The sequence below is a fragment of the Tamandua tetradactyla genome, chromosome 1 (assembly GCF_023851605.1).
Source record: "Tamandua tetradactyla isolate mTamTet1 chromosome 1, mTamTet1.pri, whole genome shotgun sequence".
Classification (NCBI taxonomy): domain Eukaryota; kingdom Metazoa; phylum Chordata; class Mammalia; order Pilosa; family Myrmecophagidae; genus Tamandua; species Tamandua tetradactyla.
Genome location: NC_135327.1, coordinates 32,943,482 through 32,956,690, shown reverse-complemented (window position 1 = coordinate 32,956,690; position 13,209 = coordinate 32,943,482). Strand labels below are relative to the sequence as shown.

General features: G+C 36.3%; 1 long non-coding RNA gene across 6 annotated transcripts in view; it reads left to right on the top strand.

Annotated features, from left to right (window-relative positions):
* The window catches only part of LOC143644593 (uncharacterized), a 369,167-nt gene that overhangs the window by 135,680 nt on the left and 220,278 nt on the right, over window positions 1–13,209 (top strand). For all 6 annotated transcript variants that reach the window (XR_013156775.1, XR_013156779.1, XR_013156774.1 and 3 more), the window contains one exon: window positions 5,904–6,093. This is a non-coding gene — a long non-coding RNA (uncharacterized LOC143644593). The remainder of the gene's footprint in view (window positions 1–5,903; window positions 6,094–13,209) is intronic.

Sequence of the window (13,209 nt, the reverse complement as noted above, 5' to 3'; positions counted from 1 at the left end):
GTTAGTATATTTCTTTAGATTCATATGTCCTTGATTTTTTTCTCTGTTGGTCTTGAAAGTATATAATAATATTTTTCTTCTATAGTATAGAATTTTTCTATCCAATTCCTTTTGCATTGCTAATTAGTACTTCATTTACATATCCAAATGCTATATTATTTGGTACACATAGGTATATGATTATTATGTTTTTTTTGAAATATATGTCTTTTATCATGACATTATATTTTACATCTCTCTTTATCTTATTTAATACTGTAACCTTAAATTTGGTCTTGTCTTATGTTAACATTATCTCTTTGCCCATTATCTCTTTGCCCGTCCCTTCATTTTCAACTAAAAACAATCATTTTGTTTAAACTGTTTCTTATAAATAACATACAATTAGGATAAATTGTGTACCATCTCTTCTATTTGAGAAGGCAAGAAAGTATGAACTGCATTTTACAAATATTTCCATCAAAATTTCTAAAATGAAAATGTTGTGGTACTAATGAGATACTTCCATTATCTGGATATAATTTACATATACAAATAACTCATTTCGTGATGATTTTAAGTAATTGATGTATACTTCACATGTCATTCCACATCAAGAATTTCAACATCTCTTTCAATATACATGAGCTTTAAAAAATAATGTCACAGTTCAATTGAGTCATAAAGAGTATATTTAAGTTTTATAGAGTATAGGCAGAACTTTTAATTTATTCAACTAATAACAATGTTAGTCTTTATGTCTGTAGCCGCACCATCAGTACTGCATGTGTTCTCAATTGTTCCAAGGGTATGAATGGGATTACCATGACTTAGCAGGACTTTCTCAGCTGCACTTGTGACCAATAGCATGCTTCTGGGAGGGACCAGCTGTGGCTCAGGAAGGAAGCATTGAGTTTCAGTACATGAGGGACTTGAACCTCTGACCTTGGCCTCATTAGCACCATGTACTAACCAACTGTGCTAATTGATCACACATGGCAAAAAATTTGGAGCATGGGAAATATGTCAGAGCATGGGATTCTTGTTCTTTTGGCTTTAATGTGTTTGTTTTCATCAGATGGAAAAAGCTGAGACTTTAGAGTTGGATCTAGCTTGGCTTGCATCTCAATTCTCTCTCTCAGTGGCTGAGTTACCTTGGACAAATTTCTTAATTTCTCTCTGTTGCCTCTCAGAATGATGGGGATAATGATTCCAATCTTTGAAGACTTTTTAAATGTCAGTGTAGGAAAAGTAATTTACCAGGGAATATCTGGCATAGAGTGCGGCAAACTGTAGTTATCAAGAATTGTTCTCCTTTTGGGATAATTTAAATTACAGGATGAACATAGGGCTTCTCCCCTTAAATTGATTTTTTTCCCTCTCTCTCCACCCTCTATCATCTTCAGCAATGTAATTAATATGCTAAGAACATTATTCAATTGCAAAGTAAAATATTAACATGATACAAATAAACTCTAGACAGAGTAGAGCCATATAATTCAAACTTTCTTAGTCTGTTCAGCCTTGGCTTGAGCATGTTTGGTTAAGGTGAATTCCATTGCCTTTCCATGTAGTGGAAGCCTTAAGAGATTATATAGCACAGGAGGCAGGAGAGCAAGTCTTAGATACTGACCACCAGGCTTTAAGTCCTCACTTATTAATGGTAGTCCATTTTTCAGAGAGAAGAAAGACTCCCAATGCTTTTTATTTGGGATGTAAAGCAACTTTACTGCTGTATATGGAATACACACATGCAAAATACTTAATTTTATTTGTTTCAGATAATTTAATTTTATGTTTTTTAAATAAAATTTGTTTCAAAGTCATCATTTCCTCATCTGCAGAGGGGGGATAATAATTGTTGCTACCTCCGAAGCTTTTTGGGATTAAGTTAGATAAGACAAGTAAATAATCCAGCTCTACATATGGAAAGTGCTCCTTAGATTCATAGTACCAACATCAACATTGAAATGATAAGTAGGGTTTTTCTGCTGCTACTCAAAGGAAGGGTTATGTTTCTCATCTACAGACTATGCAGCTATGATCAGGACTGCTTTTTAATTTCTCTGAACTGCCCCTTCTTCAGAGAGGCTTTGGATCCCCAATGCTCATTTATTTGGAATGCAAAATAACTTTACTACAGTATATGGATTACACACACACAAAGTACTTCATTTTATTTGTTTCAGGAATGAGAGTGCTGTGTTATTCTCTTAAAAGGTTAATACTCTGGATCTCAGCCTAGCATCAGCCTTGGCCATCTTCTAATGAATCCTAAGCCTTCCGTCATAACCTTCAGTTCTACCTTCTACTTCCACATCAAATTATTCTCTCCAGTGTCCACAGAACCATTTTTCTAATTTCCTCTCTGATTTTCATGTTCATTCTCTACTAACTCCTTCCAGGTGCTACCTATGTTGTACAGTCTGTAGGCGAAGCTATTTTTTTTCCCCAGAGTTTCCAATTTATTCATCCCATTGTCAAATGTTCTTTCTCCTCTACCTCCATAACAACGCCAATGTTTCATATTAATTACCTTCTCCCATATCGTTGTACAGAGGCTGCCAGTTCCCTATCCCCAGTTGCACTATTATTTCCCCCTTTTCACTCTGAGCTCTTTCTCTTCCGCTTTGCTTCCAGAATTTTTGGCTTCACTGTCTTTTCATCAGTAAGGGTGTCATTTAAAAATTATAATTATGATTACTTTTGCATCGCCTAAAAATAATATCTCAGAATATCTGTGTAGTCAGTAGAGAGTGGTGGTTCTCAAGCAGGGGCCATTTTGCCTCCTAGGAGACAATTGTAAAAATCTGTAGACATTTTTGGTAGTCACAGCCATGGTGATGCTGCTGGCATCTAGTGGGTAGGGGCCAGGGATGCTGCTCAACTCCCTCCAGGGTACAAGAAAGCCTCCTTTCCCCAATAAAGAATTACCTGGTCCCAAGTGTTGACAGTGCCTGGACTGAGAAACTCTAGTATAGATTGTAAAGTGTATTTATTTTTTGTTTTATTTTATTTTTTTAGGTGACAGTTACTTTATTTTCATCTGAATAAACTGAAATATGTTAGGCACTGATTGTTCACTGTGAAGACAGAAAAGCTGTATGTGTGAGCAGAACCAATTTTTTTTGCTTCAATTTTTTGTAAAAAAATAACATATATACAAAAAAAGCAATAAATTTCTAAGCACAGCACAACAATTAATTGTAGAACAGATTTCAGAATTTGGTGTGAGTTGCAATTCCACAATTTTAGGTTTTTCTAACTGCTCTAAGATACTGGAGACTAAAAGAAATATCAGTGTAATGATTCAGCAATCATATTCATTTGTTAAACCCTATCTTCTCTGTATAACTCCACCATCACCTTTGTCCTTTCTGTCCAACTCATTAGGGGTATTTGGACTATGGCCATTCTAACTTTTTCATATTGGAAGAGGCTGTCAGTAATATGGGGTAGGGAGACGGAATTAGCTGATGCTCTGGAGAGGCTGGGCCCTCTAGGTACAGGACTATATGATCCAGGGACCCATTTGGAGGTTGTAGATTTCTGGAAAGTTACCCTAGTGCATGGAATCTTTGTAAAATATTATATATTGCCCTAGGTGTTCTTTAGGATTGGCTGGAATGATTTTGGTTGGGGTTTAGCAAGTTCTGATACGTTGCAATGTCTAACTGAAGCTTGCATAAGAGCAACTTCCAGAGTAGCATCTTGACTCTATTTGAACCCTCTCTGCCACTGATCCTTTATTAGTTACACTTCTTTTCCCCCTTTTGGTCAGGATGGAGTTGTTGATCCCACAGTGCCAGGGCCAGACTCATCCCTGGGAATCATTTCCCATGCCGCCAGAGAGATTCACCCCTGGATGTCATGCCTCATGTAGTGGGGAGAGCAATGATTTTTACTTAAAGAGTTGGGCTTAGAGAGAGTAAGGCCACATCTAAGCAACAAAGGAGGTCCTCCAGAAATAATTCTTAGGCATACCTATAGGTAGGCTAAGCTTCTCCGCTACCTACATAAGCATCACAAAAGTAAGCCTCAAAATCAAGGGCTTGACCTATTGAATTGGGTATCCCTAGTGTTTGACACAGTATTAGGTGATTCCCTGATGGTAAAGTTTAATAGTTTCCATATTTTCTCTCCCATCCCTCAAGGAACTTTGCCAATATTTTTTAATTATCTGCTTAATATATTCTAGGATATAGCCAGTCATTACATTAAACTACACAGGATTAAAGGCCCCCATTCTTATTCTGGGCTCCTTGTGTTTCAATTGTTCAAATGAGCTATCCAGACAGGTTGAGTTAGATTATGTGCTACAGAAAATCTAGGTTCATATGAAATAAACATTTCTTCCTTTGATCTCGAAGAGTAGGAGCAGTTCTAAAATATTGACAATGTCTTCCTTACCCCTGTGTTCTGAATTACCTTAGTCCTGACTTGATCGGCTTCATTATCTCTAAATACTAGGTTATAGATACATAAAACAGCTTCTCAAAATCCAGAAGTAATAATTACCACTCTGAACTAAATGTGTCTGCTATAAGAGCTTACAATCTAGGCCACTGTTCTCTTATAAGTATTTTCTAAAGGAGACCGTATAATAATAGATCTTTCATTTCTGGCTTATTTTACCTTACCAAATGTCCCAAAGGTTTATTCACATCATTGCATACTTCACGACTTCGTTCCTTTTTCTAGCAGCACAATATCTGATCATATGTATACATTATTATTCAACAATCTACTTCTCAGTCGGTGCATCCTTCAGCCACCTGCATTCATTAGGCATCATGTATAATGGCCAAAATCCACAGTCCATCAACACTCAATTTTAGATAATTTCATTATTTCCAAGAGAAAGATAACCAACAAACACACCCTCACCAAATAGGAAATCTAAACCTCCCCTTAACTCTTGTCCCTTCCCCCGTTATTTACCCTTGCTGTTGCCAAAATTTTCCTGTTAAATATAGCCCATAGCATGCAATAGCAGTTATCCCCCACCTGTATCTTGAACTTAAACACTCTTTGTACATGAATCACACCTTTGAAGTACTTCTTGCAAGAATTTATTTATATTTCTAGTGTTAGTCAGTGGTGACACATAGGTCTATAAAACCCCTTTCAGTCTTGTTCACCTTCAGTATGGTAATATTACTTATAGACCCATTAGAAAAACACCTTCTTTTCTATCTATTCCCTTACGTTTGAGTTCAACCTCATTAGCTAACTGTTCACCCATATCTAGCATCGATGTATCTCTAAGTCCCTTACATTCTGCATTATAAGCCTCTGATTTTACTTTTACCATTGTCATAAAAGTGGAGTCATATAGTATCTATTCTTTTGTGTAAGTGTATTTATTTTTAAAAGATGAAACAAAATAAGACATAGGGCAGTCATAGGGAAAGTTAATAAAATTATAATAACTAATATTTATTAGTCACATCATGTGGCAGGCACTGTGACACGGCTTTTCCTATCTTACCTCATTTGATCCTCATAGTAACTCCATGAGGTAAGAATTATGATCTCTGTGTTGCAGAAGATAAAACTGAGACCCAGAGAGGTTAAGTAAAGTAACTATGACTACACAGCTGGATAAGGACCAATACAAACCAAGGCCCTGCATGGGCAGGACTTCTTTAGTTTGAATCACTATCATGAGCATTGACGCATCTAGGAATAGATGTATGTACCTTATACTAATGAGCAAGGATGCTTAATCTGGGATCTCTTGAAACCTAGGGTTTCATAGCTAGGCTTTAGGAGATGTGTAAGTTCCCTGCAGTTTTGTGCAATTTGTCATGAATGTGCATTTGTCTGGGGAGAGGGGATATGTCTGTGGCCAAATTCTCTCAGAGGGATTTGCAACTGGCAATACATGAAAAATGCATGAACATCTTATTCTTGACTTTCAGGACAATTAAGAGGTGTGGGCCCTGAAGAAGGCTATTTTCCTGGGCCTATCTGGACATTCATGGTGGGATCCTTTGCTAACAGTTCTGAAAACTCTGACTCAGTCTGTGGACCACCCTTGACTGGACTTGGGAAACCATTAAGCAGCATTGAACTTCCCACAGACTATTAAAAAAAAAAAAGAGACATAAGGTAAATTTAATGACATCTTTAAAAATGGGATAACCTCTGGAGAGATTTTGTTATAAATGATTAGGAAATCTAATAGATTCAGGTTCTGATTGGTTTCACTTTACAGGACATATTTGACAGTTATGTTTGATATTTGTGTCATAAAGAAGTGTATACCTGGACATTGCTGATATTGTCCTCTGTAATTCTCAGTGTTCCTGAATTCATGGCTCATTTATTCTCCTAAGCATTCACATCTTTGCTTATCTGTATTAATAACTTCAATCCGGTTATCTACGGTCTTGCTGATTTAGGAGACAGACTGATGCTTCCTTACATTTCCTAATTAATTACTTCCAGTGTCTAGGAAGGCTTTTGGCTTTAAATGTGCATCTTGTATCTAGTGACTGATGAACTTTCCTCTTAGTTGTAATTGTTTATTGAATCTTTTTGTTTTCTTTATTAATGATCTGCAAATGATGATGTTGCTTGCTTCCTTACTAATCCTTATACTTCTCACTTGCTTTTTTTTTTCTTAATGCATTGGCTGTGACCTTCAGTACAGTGTTGTAAAATAATGGCGATGGGTGCATGCTTCCTGTATTGCTAACTTTTATAGTAATTCTTCAAAATTTTCACCATTAAGAATGACGCTTTCTAAAGGTGTTTATTATGTTAAAGAATTTCCTTTCTGCTCTACTTTGCTAAGTTCCTATTATCTTAAGCATCAAATATTTTTAAAAATCATGACTATTTATTGAATTTTATCCATTTTGCATCTATTAAGAAATTCAAATAGGTTTTAAAATTGTATTTCTACGTTGACTTTGCATTTCTTCATTCTGATTTATTGTATTCTAATTTCCAAGTTTATCTCTAGGGAATCTTATTTCCAGGATTTTGAGGTGGGAGACTCTCACTGTCACCCCCCGCCCCCATACATCCTAAAGCTGCATCCATGTTCTTAGAGATATATTGGCTGAAATGTAAGAGCTACTTAAAATATTATCAACGTGACCTACTTACACAGAAGTAGGGGAAAAAAAAGAATTAGCATTTTCCATAAATATATATGTCTCCAGATGTATATATTCATAGGGAGTCTGAACAAAATAGTGTTACAAAATGCTCCATGAAGTCTCCAGGGTCATAAGTCAACTGAACTAAGTCAGTGCTATGCCTTCTTCAGTAGTCTATCTTTAGTTTTTGAGTCTGCTCATTACCAAGAATGAGATATGGAATCTTTTTCTTTTATAATAACATTTATTTTTCCAACATCAGAATACAGGCAGTCTTCATTTTGCATGGTTCCAACATGCCTGAATTTCAGTTACCACATTTTAGTTATATAACATCAATCCCTCAACAACATGATTTCAAATTTCAATTACCATGGCATATTAAATAGGTAATTCCATGAAGTACAAACTTCTCTGCTAGCTCTTCAGCTTACAAATTCTTACATAAATAACAGATGTACATCGTGATCTATAGCCAATCACATCATTTCTTTCAAAGTGTGACAGTGATTGATCACTCTGCTTCTGTTATTCAGTCACAGACAGACAGCAAAGCATGAAGGTGTGTTGCCTCCTTGTTTCCCAGAGATAAATACACATGACATCTCATAAAAGTAAGCAATCAAAAGAGGGGCTTGGCCAACAAAAATAAAAAGTACAGCAAAGAAATGAACAGAGATAATGCTGTAAGTGAAATTAAAATTAAGCATACATGGAGTTATGGAAGAAATAACTGACTATGGGAATGTTGCCACTGCCACTGTTTGAGAGACTCTAAATATGCAATAAGAGTTGCTTAGTGAAGACAAACCTATTGATGTAAATGAACAAAGCATGATGAAAAGGATGAAGATGTCCCAGCAGGAAGCTGGACTTGAGTGCCTGCTGACCCTTTGGTGGGAACAGTGACTACTTGCTACAGGATAACTCTGCCTTGTAGCATTTTAGTTTCATTCTCATTAGAGATGATAAGCAAATGATTTTTAAAGAAAGATGAATTGCTATTTTATTTGTTGCTTTACACTTTTATTTATACTCTACTTTTATCCAAAATGAATTTAAGATGCCTCAACTAACTGGCATATAAATGTGTGGGAAATACTTCCATAATAATGAACTACCTTGGATTTGTGGAGCATTTAAAATGCTTTGAATCTAACTAATCTGTTCTGCCGTTTCAAAGGGTGGGTTCCACCCTGAACCATTACTTAAGGCATTCAATTTCTACAAATGGTGTGGCATTTTATGTTCTTGCTTTTCTTCTTTGACTTTCACAAACTAGCCAGCAGCCATCTATAACTGTTAAACAGTGTTCTACATTCTAAAATCATTCTGGAAGCGTCACTGTCAGATTAATCATTTCTCTGTTCCACCACTTTCAGTGGTTTCCTGTAGTGCCACAGTGCTCCTTAGGTGGGCAGTTAAAAACCTTCATTAGCTCATCCTGATAAAGGAAATGAATTCCTCCTCACAGTTTACTGGATCGTCTGTTTTCCATATATGTTGCCGTTTTTATTTTTTTAAGTTTTGCTCCTTTGTCCCTTCTGCTGAGCCTGTCTTACAAGTTCCCCTCTCTGAATTTCTTAACCCTACCCATTCTAAAGGTGCATCTCAATTGTGATTTCTTTCATCCTTACAAAAATATGTTTCCTCTCCTTTGAATTCCCATTGTGTCTATTTTGCCCTTTGTATTCCCTTCCTTACTTTATCACATTATATTTCAGGTGGTTGTGTAGATGGCTATGTACAAGTAACATTTGAAAGAATAGATAGAAGTCTCTCATACCCCCATCCCAGAATGAAGAGATGGAGAGAAGTCAAGGTCTAATTGAGTAGATTAAGATGTCACATTACAGTGACTTCTAAATAAGAAACTGAAATAGAACCACAGTGAAGAGTAGATATTAAAGAATTAAAGATATTAAAGAAAGGTCATTCATCTGTTTTGTGGATATATTTTGAGAATAGATGAAATATTCCAGGAAAGAAACTTCTGGGTGGTGCTGGAAGTTCTTCCTTGCCTCAGAGAAGTTGCCTTTTTTACATAATGAGGGCTCTGTTTGTGTACTGAAGAATGAGATTTATTGGAAGAAAGGGAAATGGGGAAATAAAGAAACCAGTAGATCAAGGATATTTGATAACTACTGGAATTTTTATTCCTAAGTAATTTATTTTTTAATCCTTATAAATTTGACTAATATCACATCAATTAGGACTATGCTGAGCTGCAAGTAACAACATCAGATGTTTCTTACATAATAACAAGTCTAGAGGTGTTGTTTAAATGGCTCTGAGATGACAAGGCCTCCATCTCTATGATTGTCTTGGCGTTTTCCTCATGGTCACAATACGATTACTGCAGCACCAGTCTCTTTATCTGCATTCCAGGCAGGAGAAAAAAAAAAGAGGGCAGGAAGAATTCTGCAGACTGCATCTATTCTCTTTTACTGAGGAAGCAAATGGATTTCTAGGAGCCCCTGGAAGACACTGGTTTAAGTCTTATGACTGCTGTCTCACAGGGCTATACTCAGCCAAAAGGGACCCTGGGAAAGGATATAGCTGAACATTTTTGAACTCTGAAAAATAAATCCTTGTTCATTAGCCAGAAATAAAAGAGAATAGTTATTAGGTAGGCATCAGAGTCTGCCATGTTATATAACCCCAGTGTCAGTGGTTCCTGACTTCAGCATTCTGGACTTATCCTTTCCTTTAAAGCCCAAATAGTATTCTCTGGGCCTTTATTCCATCTGAAAACCACCTCCGTCTCTGTCTTAGTTTCCTGGTTAATACTATACAAATACTATAGAGTGGGTCGGCTTAATGAAGCAATTTATTGGCTCACAGTTTCAGAAACTAGAAGGTCAGTAGTATTCTGGCTGGGTGGCCCACAATCCTCAGAGTTTCTTGGCTTTTCCATCATATGGCAACATCCTCTCCTTTCTCTTCTGAGTTCTGTTGACTTCCAGCTTTCCACTGTGGCCTTTGTAATAAGGCCTTCAGTATTGGAACTAAGACCCATCCTGATTCCATTGGCCATACCTTAACTAAAAATAATATCTTCAAACAGTCCTATTTACCATGTGTGTACAGCCAGCCACTGAAATGAATTAAGATTAGGAACATGTTTTCCAGGAGGCCATGATTCAATCTACCACATTCTCCCTCCACAATTGGGAATCTGAAAATCCTCCTCCCCACCCCTTTTTATGCAGTTCACTTTGAAGATTAGGTCCTGACTTCACCTTTCCTAGTCAAACACATCATCAAGTTTTCCTAAGTTAAGGAACCATCGACTCTGAAATAAATTAGGTAATAACCCTAGCATTAAAAAATGACTGCAGTCCGTTGTTTTAAATAGTCTTTTTCCCCTTCTCACCACAAGTGAAAATAAACATTTATTATTATCAAGTTCTGAAAGAGAATAGAGTGTGGTTTGGGCCTCAAATGTTCAGTTAAGAATCTGCATAATAGTCAATCCATAGAGAGAATATGAGCCATTGTGACATGAGTCTGCTTCCTTTTAATCTATATCCAAATCTATTATGACCATTTTTGCCTTGCAACCATTGTTTCTGCATTTTCAACTTAATGCCTCTGAATATGTTGTCTTTTTGCCTCATGAAATGATGCATCAAAATCAGGAAAAATTGACTATATATTAATACTTTCAGTGATAATTCAGCACCAGACTGTGTAGTAAATAGTGCTCATATTTTTTGGCCACACAACAGCCCATGGTCCTTTCTAACCATTTTCGAACTTCCTTTCATGAATATTTACCTCCACTTGCAACTCATGAAGTTTTATTGCAGTTGATTCTTCCCTCAGCTCTGTGGGTTGGCTCAGATTGGTTTAAACCAATTAACATATTCCATTACTGCTTGTAGGCAGCTTCTGAAATAGCTCTGAGGATCCCTGCCTCCTAGTATTCATGCTCCTGGATAATCCCCTCCTTGAGTGCCCACTGCATCTATGATTTGCTTCTAATGAAGAGAATATGGCAAAAATGAGGAGATGACACTTACAAGATGAGATTATAGGAGACCATGACTTCTATCTTGTTGGCATTCTTACACTTCTCTTGTTTGCTCATGCTCATGAAGCCACTGCCACGTTGTGGGCTGCCCTATGGAAAGGCCATGTGGGAAAGTACTGAGGGTGATCTCTGGCTATCCACGATTGAGAAACTGAGACTCTTAGTCCAACCCACAAGGAACTGAATCCTGCCAACAACCACTGAGTGAACTTGGAAATGGATCCTATCCCAGTTGAATCTTGAGATGACTGGGGCCCCAGTGAACAGTTTAATTGCAATTTTGTGAAAGACCTTCAACTGGAGAATTTAAGTGTATTTGGATCTGACCTATAGAAACTGTGAAATAATAAATGTGTGTTTTTGAAGCTCATAAATTCGGGGGGACAATATGTTACACATCAATAGATAACTAATACATTCCAGCTTACAGCAGTTATTTTAGTTATGTCATGTGAGCATTTTGAGCCAGTGGTAGGAAGATTCTCACCTTTTTCTTTAATTGGCAGGAGAGAGGGGCAAAGAGGAGAGAGGAAGAGGGAGAGGAGGAGAAAATCATTCCCAGCTAGATAGAAGTTAAGATGTGAGTAGTTCTGGAGCAATTGTTGCCATCTTGTGACTTTGAGGAAGGAAAGATACAGTCTGAAAATAAAGGTGATGCTATTCATAAAGCTAAGCCAAGAAATGGAGAGATACCAGTTTCCATAACATAATTTGAGTGGCTTCGTCAAGCTGTGTCTGAAATCAGACTTCCACACTTCACTTATGAGAGCCAGTGATCCTTTTTATTTTCTTAAACTAGTTTCTATTATTTGCACCCCAAAGGGTTTAACTTGATTCAGATTATAATTAGCTAAGGACCAGAATCTCAAATATTCAAAGAAGGACTCATCACCCTAAAACATATGTTCCTAATTTTGTCTTCATTGACATAATTTGGAGCATCTGTTTATAGCTTTGCAAGGGAGGGGGAAATGGTATTTCAAGTTTCTGAGAACAGGTTAAAAAAGTAATTGGAAACTAAGTATAAAAACATCTTCAATCAAATAAACATTTTGTAAGCTGAAATATTGTTCATTTTTATGATGGTGACATGTATATCTTCATGTATAAAACTTCACTAGCATTAGGAAATGTCACACAAAATAACAAACACACCTTTTTCAATCTGGTTATAAATATGTGGAATGGAGTTTATTTCACCAAAGCATTACACGCTTCCAACTGATAATATATCAATAAAAACTCTCACTCCAAGATGTCATTAAAGCCACATTTGTTCATTTCTATTTATTATGAGAAAAAAACAAAATGAAAAAAGTGGATTTGAGTCATATTTCCTGTGAGTTCATCATTTGCTGGCATATAACACTTGTGAATTTTATTCAATTCATTTAAAATGATTTCTAACATGCAGCCAGAAAGTTAAGGGCGTCAAGGAATTCAAATGATCCACAGACATCCAAGATTTCTAGGAGACGGCTTTAGAATCACAACTAAGGTATGTTCCCCTTAAGGAACTGTATCTTAGAAAAAATAGCTCTAATGAACCAAATTTTTCTTAATAAATCCAGCTCATTTTGTTTTGAAATCAGTAAACTCAAATGACATGCTTAAGATAAATTTTTTTTTCTTTCTTAAGAACAGGTCAGATATTCCAGATACCCTCAGAATTCATTATTTTTTCTTGTTTATTTTGTTTTATTGTTACAAGGAATTCATTTGGACTAAACTGATGGGAATTGATATAAATCTTCACAGAATTTGAACAAAACCTTTAAGAGCATACCCATAAATTTTTTTCAGAAGAAAAACAAGGAAAAAATTCAATAATACCAAAAGTCAAACAAGGTGCAAATAACCAATGCTTTCTTTTAAATACTCTCTGGCAATTAAAATAACCCATTTGGGGTAAACTTTTAGGAATCAGAAATCTTGGAATGCCACCTCCACCTAAATTTTTAGCTAAACCTGGGATTGGGTTGAAGCCTAGGGTTAATTATTAGCGGATTGAATCAATGAGTCTGATCACCATGGCAACAGCCAAAAACAGCCACATTTCAGCAAAATACTTGTGCTATGCTT